Below are 12,245 nucleotides of genomic sequence, written 5' to 3'. Positions count from 1 at the left end.
TGTATGCCAAACCACGAATGCTAAGGAGAGAAGTCCTCACTTAATGGCACTCGGAGACAGGAGATCCCTCTCATCGCCTTACCATGGGTAGCAGCTGGAAAACAAGCAGGTAGGCTGTTATGATGTGATGTGTTCCATTGGATTTATTTAGCAAGGAGTAACAACCTGAAAACTGGAGCCATTTGGACTCGGTCATAGCAAATAGATACAAATTTTTGTGTACCTTAAGACTCCTGGAAAAAATTCAGACTATTTCCTTGTGCTGTCAAGAGCCATTAGTAGATGCCAACATACAGTGCCAGAAGTACTATAAATTCCAGAGCAATAATATGAAGGCTTTTTTTTAATTTTATTTTTTAATTTTTATTTATTTATTTATTTTTGTATCCTAGGTGACTACAAGTCTTCTGCAAGTGCTGAAAAGCAGTTTGCTGCCCTTGCATCACCAGCTGTGCAGAGAAATTTAGTACCTGTGCTGGATGGATGGTGAGCTGCCTTGTGCTGAGTGGTACCTGGGGAGACTGAGCACACAGCCTTTGCTAGGTGCTGTGCATGTATTTCACTTCTTTTGCCTTAATTTGATGGGTGCAAGTAAGTATGGGCTTCTAATTTTTAATGTAAATATTAGATTAGGCAAACTACTGCAAACACTGTTTGTTAATTCAATATTTTACTTCCAGAGGCTGATGGAGTCTGGCCTGTAAGTGTAGGTGAGAGAATTGTTACAAGAAGATGTGCTGGGCTCTGCTTTAGGAGCTGGGATGTACGCTGGAGCTCTTCTCCTGACCTGGAGCTCTGGAGCTGCCCTGAAATGTGCCACTACTCTGACTTTCTCAATGGAAGCTCGTGGGTGGTAAAATGACTTGGGAAAATCTGATGCAAAACTGCTTAAAGATAAAAAGTCATCTGGGAACATTGGTCAGATGCTATAGTCATTAAATTCTAGGTTTTTAATCAGAAAATTGTAGTGATGTAACTTTAGTTTTTCATAAACTACATTCTACGTGCAGATTCACAAGCCAGTTCACTTAAGCTCAGATGAGATCTCTGTATTTTGCAAACTATTACGGGCAACAATTAAAATTAATACTGGAAGTACTAGAATTGTTTTGTTTCCTCTCTTCTGAGCAATAAGAACACTTCTGTTCTCTTCATGCACAGAGGAGAACACATGTAAATTCAAACACTTCAGCTGTGTGATTGATGTATTTCATCTCACAGCTCTGTGATCTTCTGGCTTCCAAAAGTCTCAGGTAGAACACACCGGTGTCTGATGAGGCAGTGCATTACTAGGCGAGGCCCCTTCTTGGCTCAGTATTGTTTGAGGTGCATTGCATTCAGTACCCAGGCTTAATTGCTGGTTGTAATTAACAATGGAGGTGGCTGTCTTTAATCATGCCTTTTATGAGCCAGCTCATAATGCTGGCTATCACATATCCACCGTGAGATCTTGCTGCAGCCATTGGGTGCAGTCCTTCTTTGCCCTCTTGTTGCATGGAACAACCCTACCAGCCTTGCTTAGATCCTTCCTAAGGGCTGGTGGAGTCACCCAGAGCTGTCTGGAAAGGCTGAGGTGTGGTGGGATTTGTTTATGGTCTCCTGCAGGAAGGTTGAGGAGTAGGGAGGGCACAATGATAGCAGCAGGTGAAGTGGTTGTGGCTCATCAGCTGGTGATGTGACTTGCTATGTCCTTGATGCTGGGTGCTTATGGTGCTTCTCCAAAGAAGGCATCAAAAGAAAACTCTGGATGTGTCCGTTATTTAAAAAAAAAAAAAAAACAACAAAAAAAAACCAAATACGTGAACTAGAGAGGAGAGGAATATTTTTTTAATAAGCTTTCACTCTTTTCTTCGAGACATTTTTTCTTTAGCAGTGTAATTATTCTTAAAATGCAGCTGACCTTTCACTTCTGCAAACCTTTGCAGTTTTGCTCTGTGATGTTTTAGTTAACATTCGACGTAAAGAACTGAACAGTTGGGAGATTTCTTTGATTAAATTGCCTTTAGCCATGTGTAGGTTTGTGCCTCTACATGTGGGGCTGCGCGGATACTTTCTGGCTTAAATCCCTCTTGCAGAGGGGCAAAAAATCATTCAAGGTAGTAGTTATGTAGGCTATGTCCTCTTACAGAACTGCTACAAAGGTTGATTAGCTGGTATACCTCAGCACAGTGAGCCAGCATCCACAAAATAGGAATATATATATATGCATATATTGAATATACAACTAAGCACACAAAGATGGGAGAGCTCAGAGTAGAATGCACCAGCTCTTTTGCTTTGTGGAGATACTACAGTAGTCAGTTCATCAAATTAAAACAAATGTTTTCATAATGTGGAGTAATAGAAAATGATTTTATTAGTGTGTGCACTTAATTCGGATAAATGATTGTCTGTGTCCTCCAAGATGACATGAAATGATATCGTGTTGTACAGCAAGCAAAAAATACAGATCTAATCAAATTTCTGGGGGTTGTCACAACATTTGTTCAAATAAACACAGTGTAGGGCTATAATCTATCATGCATCTCGTGGCACGTTGCCATACCCCATCACCCTCCTTTTCTGTCACCTTTAGGCAAATCAAATAATGCTCTTTTAGAGTAACAGGTATTCATTTATGTAACTGGTTTCTGGTCTCCATTAGGTCTGAATCTGAGCAGAAATTGTGTTTCTCTGGGCTGTGTTTTGCACCTGGGCCCGAAGTCAATTCATTATCTGCAGTTCAGAACACGAGAATTAATCCCAGCTTGGAGGCAGCCCTGCAATGGGTGGGGGAATTGAATCCACGGATGCTGCAGCTGCCCTCCTGGCACTGAGCTTCTGACAAGCAACTGCTTCCCTCTATTTCTCGTTATTTAATTAACATCAATGCTTCCAGCAGTTTGGGCTGGGGAGGTCCTCATCCTTTGAATCTACTAATTGGGAGGAGGCATTTCTTTCATGTTAACAGCATACACTGCAGTGCTCCCATTGGCACACTCAGGTCAGTGCTGGCATTTTGGGGAATTATTCCCTTATTTTTTCACCATTTTTCCTCTATCTCCCCATTCCAGCTGCAGATGCCTCTTCTGCCCTGCCTCGTGTTGGAAGAACCCCTTGTGGCTGTGCTCACTCCTTCTCCATGGTGGTTTTAACACCAGGACTGCCACACCGCTCTGGCTGAGGCAACAAGAAAGACCACAACCTAACTGTACTTTAAATAACCAGGTAATGCTTCAGTATCTCAATTACTTCTTGTGAAGCAACTTCCATCGTATCTGAAAAATGAGTTATAAACTGGGGACTGGCCTTAGTGATCTTCAGAGGTCCCTTCCAACCCCTGTGTTTCTGTGATTATCAGTCATGGGTAAACAGAACTGGCAGCTGACTGAGGTACAGGAGCTTAAATGATGCGCTGAGCTTGGGAATGATCTGAGGGTTGGAACACCTATACAACAGTGGTTTTTATTTACGTTCTTCAAACATGTTTTTCCTGGAGAACACACAGGCCCACGCAGTGATGGATGGGGCATGCTGTCATTTTGAGTCACCGGTATTTTGGGATGGAATAGGGAAGCTCCTTAAAAGACAGTGTCACGTTTGCAGCTTTGTTTTCATGGGTGAATATTGCTTTGAGACTAATGTAAGCTCTGTGTATTATTTGGTACCAGAAGTGTGCTGTGAAATTTCATTTCAAAGTACTCTCAGGGTCAATTATATGCATATAATGGGTGGATAAGTCAAACAAAGAGCCCTTCTCTGTCACTCTGGGCACCAGGTCATGCTGATCCATACAGGGAGCCAGAATGGATACCAGCACAAGTTTGTTGCTTTGCTACCTGCTTCCTGCCCCAAATATCCATCTGCTCAGCTCTGTTCCTGCAGAGCACAGAGGTGGTGGCTGAGGTTTGTGATATGGGGGAGGAGGTGGAGGTGGCAGTCAGTGGTGAGGGCTGATGTTGTGGAGGGACAACTGGTAGGAAGCTGGCATCACTGTGCTCTGTGAGCCCGCCCTGAACTGGCAATTCATTGAGAGCCTTTTTGGAGACTGCGTGTTGTTTTGTCTAATGGAAAACACACTTTGCAAATGAGCTCCTGAGCACTTTAGCAGGGGGTACTTTTCTTGCATGTTTGCAATTTTCAGTTCAGGCATTGATGGCTGTGAACTTCACAATGAGACTGACACTTGAGATCTGTGTAAAGGTCAATTTTTTAATTGTGCCTTATAGATAAAAGAAATATCTACATCAATATAGTCTAATAGCATTGATTTCAGCACGGAGTTTTCAATTATTATTCAGAATTCTCTGTTATCTTGCTGCGGTCCCTCAGCCTTAGCAGATAGTGCAGTGCTCCATGAGGTAACTTTTAACTCATGCTGGTGTCAAAAGTGAGTTGTGATGTGCACTCCCTGCCCTTCCACAGTGAGCTCTCTGGGTAAGGAAGGCATTTGTTGCTTCAGTGCAGATCATGATGCACTGAGGATGCCTTTGGTTCTGATGTGGTGTATCAGCTGCTTGCAGGTCTGCTGGTGCACAAACAAGCCAAGATCTCAGCCATGCAGCAAGTTGCACTGCAGGGCAGTGGAAGGAATGGCTGTGATTATCCCGTTACAAAGAGAAGGATGTCTTAACATTGGAATCATTGCTCATGTTTTAGAGTGACCTTGTAAAGTGTGGTTCTTCACAGGGGGATCGATACTAAATAATAATGCTTCTGCTTAGTTCCAGTAAATACCTTGGGTTTATCTAGGAGGTATCATTCATCTGTTTCCAACAGATTCTACATGATCAGCTGAAGCCTAAACACATCTGCTTCTTGTAGGTATACCTGTAAGCTGCTAGTAGTGTTCAGAGCAGCCACAGATACTCTGTTTTCTCAGTAGAATACCTTCCAGCATGTGAAAGGTTATGGTATAAGCTCAGATAATGTCTCCATGAAAATATCAGTACAATGGTGTGCACATCTCCATTGACAATTCACAGCCCAGAACTTCCTCTGGAGTGTTGGAGTGTGATATAATGTCAAAGGTCTGCTTGTCCCTGCCTGGGCTTGGGATGGAGGTGCCTGGAGTTTTGCCTGAGGCTGTTATGGTTTGGGCAGCACATACATCACCGCTCAGTTCTTGTTTTGTTTTTTAATATTGCAGTTGGACTGCTCTGAGAATCCCAACCCCTGCAAGTAATCTTTCTACTAGCAATTGACCTCAGAAAAGAATGCTTTAATTATACACATGCTTCTCTTAAATCAATAATGAATTGCAGTTCTGCAAGGCAGTTTGGTGGGACTATTCCCATAAATAATGCTGTCAAGGCATGTCTGGCTGGTGGGGAAGTATGGCTGAGCAAAGAGAGGTTCAGGGCAAGAAGTGTCTTAGACTGAAACTCTGAACTTGGAATTCCATGCACTTTGTACAGAAACTAGAGATGTAATTTCAGATTCAGACAATATATGTAATTAATGCATATATTACATATATGCACTGGAACAGGTTCCCAAGGAGGCTGTGGATGCCCCATCCCTGCAGGCATTCAAGGCCAGGCTGGATGTGGCTCTGGGCAGCCTGGGCTGCTGGTTGGTGACCTGCACATAGCAGGGGGTTGGAACTGGATGAGCACTGTGGGCCTTTGCAACCCAGGCCATTTTGTGATTCTGTATAATCATAAATCATAGATGTGTATAAAATATTATCACTCTACAGTTGTATTGACTATAATCATGTAGCTTGCATGCATTCTAATAAATTCATCAAAGGAAAAGATCAGGCAGGTGCCAAGTGCTGCAAAATGACCTGGACAAAGAATGCAGAGGGTTTAGGAGTGTTTTGCATGAATAGGAGCATTATGTGCTTCGTGGAGCAAGCTGTGTTCAAGTTAAAATCGCGGATGTGTGACAAGCATTCAGATAGTAAATTTTGTACCTCCAGTGATTCTGTGATAGAAATGCATGTCTACATCTGTGTAATGTGCAAAAATCAATAAAATAAAGCAGGTTTTTACAAAAACAGTTTTCTTGGAAACTGTTTTAACAGTTTTAAACTTTCTCTTGTAAAGTCCCTGCACTACCATTGTGGGTGGAGGGCTCAGTCTCCTCCTGGCAGCCCAGGGCTGAGCCCATATCCCTTCCAGGACCTGGCTTCTGCACCTGCTCAGTGCTGGGCAGCCTGGAATGCTTTCTGATTTGTTTCTTTGAATAGTGATACGCTGATTCAAATTGCACAGGAGAAAGCAACAACACATCTCTTGTATTGTGATGGGATTCTCAACGCTGTATGGCTGTACGAGGATGTGTTCAAATGGGTTTCCTTTCTCAGCAGATGGGATACAGGAGGGCAGCAAAGCATCACCTCCAGGCACAGCTGTGATGAACCACTCGTTCATCCTTCTTGTATCTTCAGGTCAGCTGATGTGTTATGTTCTTTAGTAAATTTTGTGCCTACCTCCTCATGTCACCCTGCTATCACAGTGCTGTATTCCATGTGTCCGACCTCCATACATTTGTATTGATACTGAACTATCAGTGGAATCACTGACCCTGGAGGTGTTCAAGGAACGTTTGGATGCTGTGTTGAGGGATATGGTTTAGTGAGAGCTATTGGTGAGAGGTGGATGGTTGGACTTGAATGATCTGTAGGTCTTTTCCAGCCTTGGCATTTCTATGATCACATCTTGCTCAGAGAGCACCTCTCTGCTGCTGCACAAATAGAGAAACTTCTGCTTCACCAAAGCTCATAATGCCTTCGAGGCATCGATTCCTCTCATGGCATTTCCCAATCAAAGTATTAAAATGAGAGTTTTATAGCCAATACTCTTCTCATAGCTGATAAAGGCAAATGAGGAATCATTCATATGATTTAGGTTATGAGAAGAGTATAGGAAGAGAATATAAGCAAAGTGTTTATTTCCCACCTGTATAAATATGCAGCTGCTGTTTCTAATAAATCTTACTTTAAAAAAAAATGGCACTGTTATGAGAGAAGAGGGATAGAGTCCCAAGGCTTTACCTTCCTGCTGCTCCAACCCACGGTAGTTCAGGTGGGATTTCCCTCTTCCAGTCCTTGAATCAGCAGGCAGAAACTGTGGGTGCTGGCTGAAAGGGGAAGGACGCTCCGAAGTGAGATGTAGCTGCAAGCAGCCTGAAGGCAGAAGGAGGGCTGTGTTGTGATCAGTGTTGCTGGGGGTGGGGGGTTGGAAAGCAAAACAATCCTATTCAACAGCAGAGGAGAAAGTAGGAGCTTGAAAATACCAGCAAATTGAAATGAAAAGGATGCGAATTATCAACTCCAATCCCTCGCTTCCTTTATTTTTGTTTGGAAGTAATATTTTGTGATGGACACAAATCTTGAAATTTTTCACTTTTTTTTTTTTTTTAAACAGTGGGAGATTTGGTTAACTTATCCCTTATCCTGCAAATTTCTACCCTGAATCCTCTGTCCTAAAATTTCCTACTAATGCCTAGGTATTTTGTATGCTTAGGTTTGAGAAGAAGCAAGAACTGAGGATTTCTGTCCTTCAAGGAGATGGTGTGAATTAGTGGTAGGTAGAGGTGGCACAGGGGCAGTGATGGGGGTGGGGGATGCTGCACTGTGTTGAGCAGCAGCTCACTGCTCTGGCAGCAAATCTTGGTTCCATCCTTGGCAAAGTTCTGCAGGAAAAGCACCTGTGCGTGGCGAGGGGAGCAGGCTGTTAGGCTGTTGCTACAGAGCTGACTGGGGAGCCTGGATTATATAGGGCTTGATTGAAACATCATGTAGGTGAGAATAAGGCCATGTTGGCTCTACTAATGTTTCTAAACCTTTGTTGTTGAAAGAATCATCAGGGCTGGAAAAGACCTCCAAGATCATCCAGTCCAACCATCCACCTACCACCAATATTCTCCACTAAACCACATCCAGTAGTACCACATTAAACTCTCCCCAGAGATGGGGACTCCACAGCTCCCATGGCAGCCCAGTCCAGCACCTGATTGCTCTTTCAGTGAATATAATCAGGATGAGGTGTGGAAATACTAAATTTGTACATTGTGTATATTCCTGGTTTTTATTGATACAGGAGTCGGTATTCTAGGTTGTTATAACCACATGGATCAGGTCAGTTTTTCCTTACAATAAATAAGGATGGGGGAAAAAGTGGCTTAAAGAGAAGCTGTAATCTTTTTTAAAAAACTTCTGAGAATATTTCTCCTTCCAAATGCAGTGGTGTTATCTCCGTTAATGACATTAAACATGAAAGAGAGATGCTATTGGGTTTAAAGTGGCTGCTCCACTGCTGGAAACACAGTAAGCTCATCCTAATTCTTACGTCATCCTAATTTCTACATAAGACTCCGCCAGCTCTTGTCTGCTTGACATGAGCTACCAGTGCTGGTGATTCTTCATTTGTGCTGACTGTTAGTGATAGTAATAAAATGTTGACAATGCCTTAGGGTAAAGCTTTCAAAAACGCTTTTTAATAAACTGTGGAAACTGTTGTTTCAGCAATTGGAAAATAATTAAGAAGCAATTACAGAAGCAAACAGAAATCCTGAGCGTATAGCCAGGCCATTAAAATATGTTCTCTAAGAAATTACCACAGCCACAGTGGAAAGAAAAGCTACATTTAAATAAAGTTATGGCTATAATGAACTGAAAAGGAAGAAAAAATGAAGCAATTCACGCTGGAAAGAGTAAGTACTTGTCTGCCCCCCTCCCCCAGCACAACGTCAACCTACGGTAGTTTTTCTTTCCTTAATTTTCTTATGCAGAGTAATGGTTGCACATTTTGGAGTCCTTTTCCTTACTTTGTTTTTCAGCAAGCATTGGCTGCTATGTGACTGTGCTGCAAACATGAGTGTGTGCGGGTGGAACAGGAGGGGGGACAGCAAGCAGGTAAGTGGGCATTGAAGTACTCTGATCTCTGCTTTTGTGGTGGGAATGCTTCCTGCTCCAGGTACAGCGGAATGAGACCCATTGCTCACCAACTCATACGGCGTATCGCTACATCGATCAAATGCTGCTGCAGGAGAAGTCAGGCATGTCCAGGTGCCAATACAGAGGGATGCTTCTGATTATTAATTCTCTAGGAGGAATGCTGGCTAGCTCATTGAAAAGGCAAAAATCAATGACGTTACCACTCATAAACCACGCTCAGTGTGACTGCTTCTCTGCACAGCCCTAATAATCATACTACGTCTGTTATCTTGGCCTGCATCATAGCAATGCCCAAAATGATTCATGGAGATTCAAAAGAAGAAACAAACCAAAACAGTACCCAGTGCCAAAAACTTAACTCTTACATAAGGAGAGGAGTGAAGGGCATGGCTGAAACTGCTCGAAACTGCTCCTTACTGACTGCAGGATGTGGTCTCTCCAACTCCCTCAAAAAAGCATGGAGTGATGTGGTGGTCAGCCTCTGCCCTGGCAAGAAGGTGAGAGGTGCTGGCCTCACATTGCACCAGGGAGGCTCAGGTTGGTACCAGAGCAACGTCTGCTCCAGAGAGCGGCCAGGCGCTGGCACAGCTGCCCAGGGGTGGGCAGTCCTTGTCCATGGAGGTGTTCAGAGCTGCAGGGATGTGGCACTGAGGGATGTGGGCATGGTGGGGTGGGGGTCTCAGGAGGCCTTTCCCCCTTCAATTCCAATAACGAGATATACAAGTCAGCCCAAGTGTGACCCTGCTGTTTAGTCATTGAAAGCTGGTGAGTGGGTATTTGGGTTGTTGTTTTTTTTTAAAGTTAATTTATTTAAACCTGCAGGGGGTTGGATTCAGGGTTAAAAAGAAATGAAGCTGATTAGAGACTTTGTTTCTCAGTAAGATAACTGAAAATCTAACTGCTCTTTACAATAAAGAATGGGCATCTTGTGATTCTCTTGCAATGAACAAAGGGCTTGGGTTGAATGGCACGGCCATTTGTGTTATGGGACAGGAGGAGGGGATGAGGGCACAGCGAGCCACCACAGCCCTGCATCACTCCAGTGAGACACAGAAAAAAGCTTCCCCCTCTTTGCCATATTTTCCATTAAATGAGGTGCAGACAAGGAGCAAATCTGTCAAATGCACATTGTGCTGACTCAGCACTCTGGTTATCTGTTGGGCATTACATTTCACCCTGGTGCAGAGCCTCTTTAGTTTCCCTTAGTGAATAAATTACAAATGCTAATTTCTGCTCGGTTGAAGAGAAGATTAAGGCAGCGTAACAGACAGGCATGCCAAAATATTTATTGAATAAGTTGCAAAAGCGAAACAAAAAGGCTGTGTATTTCAAACTGAGTGCTGAGCAGGGCTCCAAGCTGAATTTAAGATCAGCTCTTTTATTCACCCAGAATCCAATTTAGTGCGAGTATATTATATCCAACATCTGTATCCTGAAATCCACTGCTGAATAAGCTTCTAAAATTCTATTTTCTGCAGTTTTGGTGTATACTTGCACATATGTTTCTTAGTAAATCAGAATAATGACCCTAATTCCATGAGGAGGACCTAAAGCAAATGCTGCCCTTGAGCTGCTACCCACCCATCCACAACTGCTCTATGAGGTTAGCACTTGTTTTCCTCTCTATTTCCATTCAGACTGATGTAAATGAACGGGGAGAACAATCTGAAAACTGTTAGAGAAGTATTGAGAATTTAGCAGCTGCATTTGGGATCGCAGTTAGAGAAATACGTGGTTCTTTCAGCTCACACAGACATGGTGGGACTTCTGTTAGCAGCCATGGAGACTACTCTATGAGGCTGAGTGACAATTTGAGCTCCTCACGAAGTCATCCACATTTTCATATGCACGCAGGAAAGGTAGATTTTGTTCTGTTTCTGAAAAGCAGTTTCTATAGCATCCTTTCAGTTTCGTAGGCATTAGAGACTTCGGTTTGCTGCATAAAATAATGAGTTACGCTGTGTCTGCATTAAACAACAGAGATATATGTCAGCATTTCCATGTCATCCTTTTGTCACAGTGAATGAATGACAGTACAACATACAGGCTCATTAGGTAACATCCAGCAGGTTAATATCCATCGATGTGTTGGATTTCCTTTATGCTTGTGTGCTTTTAGATATTCCAGCAAATCAGGCTAAGGGAAAGAAAAGAAAATTTCACAAAAGTCAAAATAATTCAAGAGAGCATTTGCAAAAACGAAGTGCTGAATTTAACTGTTTCAGTGCATGTTGAGTCTCGGAGCAGCAAGCAGTAGAAACAGCCTCGTGCAGTTCTCACTTTCAGTGTGATCTGCTCAGAGAAGTTGAACTGGATAATAAATACACTTCAGAACATAAGAATCTGTTTGAAGAGAGAGAGCTTCTGGGATTATGGGAATAAAACACACTTCACTCTGGTCACAGCTAAAATCCAGACAGTAACAGTGAGGCAATAAACAAATGAGGGTTTAGTAGCCACGGGCCTCTGGATCCCAAGAATTAAGAGTCGCAGTAAGAACATAAGATACATCTACTTCATTGTACAAGATAGATATCCCATTTTAAAATGGATGTTGATGCACTGCTAGTTAAAGAACACGTGCACTCAATGTTCTCCCTGCCTCTTTTATTTTATTATTTGTACTGACCCCTTGGAGCAGCCAACTGCACAGCCATCATGGCGATGCTCACAACCTCTTTTCTAGAAGTCTCCACAGTCTTCAGGATCTTGTTCCAGTGACATTCACTGCCAATGTTTCTCCACTTAAATCAGAAGAATATGTCCTGGCATCCTTGTGAATATCTTCTGCTGCGCCCTGTTCAGTGGTTAAACCAGAGGCAATTAATGACATGTAAAACTCTCACTGGTCAGAGCTACCAAAGCTTTGTAGGTGGATGTGAGCCTGCGAGTCTGGCTTTGTAAACTTGGGTTGTATGTAAACAGGAGATGTTTCCTCAGTGTCTTGCAACCAAGGATTGCAAAAAACAAAGTGAAGCCTGAACTGCCCCATGCCATGTTTGCTCTTAGCCCTTGGAATTGGTCTTGAATTCACCTGATAGAAAGATGTGCTCGTAGCTTAGATAGTAATCCTACACAGCTACCTCTGTACCTTTATGGTGAGGTTGACAGAGTGCTGGAACACATTGCCCAGAGAGGCAGTGGAGCCTCTTTATATGGAGATATTCAAGCCCTGGCTGGACACCTACCTGTGTGACCTATTATGGGCTACCTACTCTAGCAGGGAGTCAGACCTGATGATCTTTTCAAGTCCCTTCCAACCCCTGTGGGTCTGTGACTGCATTTCTGTAATACTGTAAATGTTGCTTGTGTGTATATGCAGCTTGATGTACATAGTCTCATATGTAAATGCTTATAC

At 42.9% G+C, this 12,245-nt stretch overlaps 1 protein-coding gene across 28 annotated transcripts in view; it reads right to left on the bottom strand.

Moving 5' to 3' along the window:
- Positions 1 to 10,153: 10,153 nt before the first annotated feature.
- LOC104912096 (uncharacterized) overlaps positions 10,154 to 12,245 on the bottom strand; it is a 106,164-nt gene continuing 104,072 nt past the window's right edge. For all 28 annotated transcript variants that reach the window (XR_014884658.1, XR_014884657.1, XR_014884660.1 and 25 more), the window contains 2 exons: positions 11,517 to 11,684; positions 10,154 to 11,024 (listed from right to left, as the gene is read on the bottom strand). The gene's annotated coding sequence lies outside the window, so the exon portion shown is untranslated. The remainder of the gene's footprint in view (positions 11,025 to 11,516; positions 11,685 to 12,245) is intronic.

This window comes from Meleagris gallopavo, chromosome 8, assembly GCF_905368555.1.
Source record: "Meleagris gallopavo chromosome 8, MGAL_WU_HG_1.1, whole genome shotgun sequence".
NCBI lineage: Eukaryota > Metazoa > Chordata > Aves > Galliformes > Phasianidae > Meleagris > Meleagris gallopavo.
This window is presented reverse-complemented; position numbering and strand designations above follow the sequence as displayed.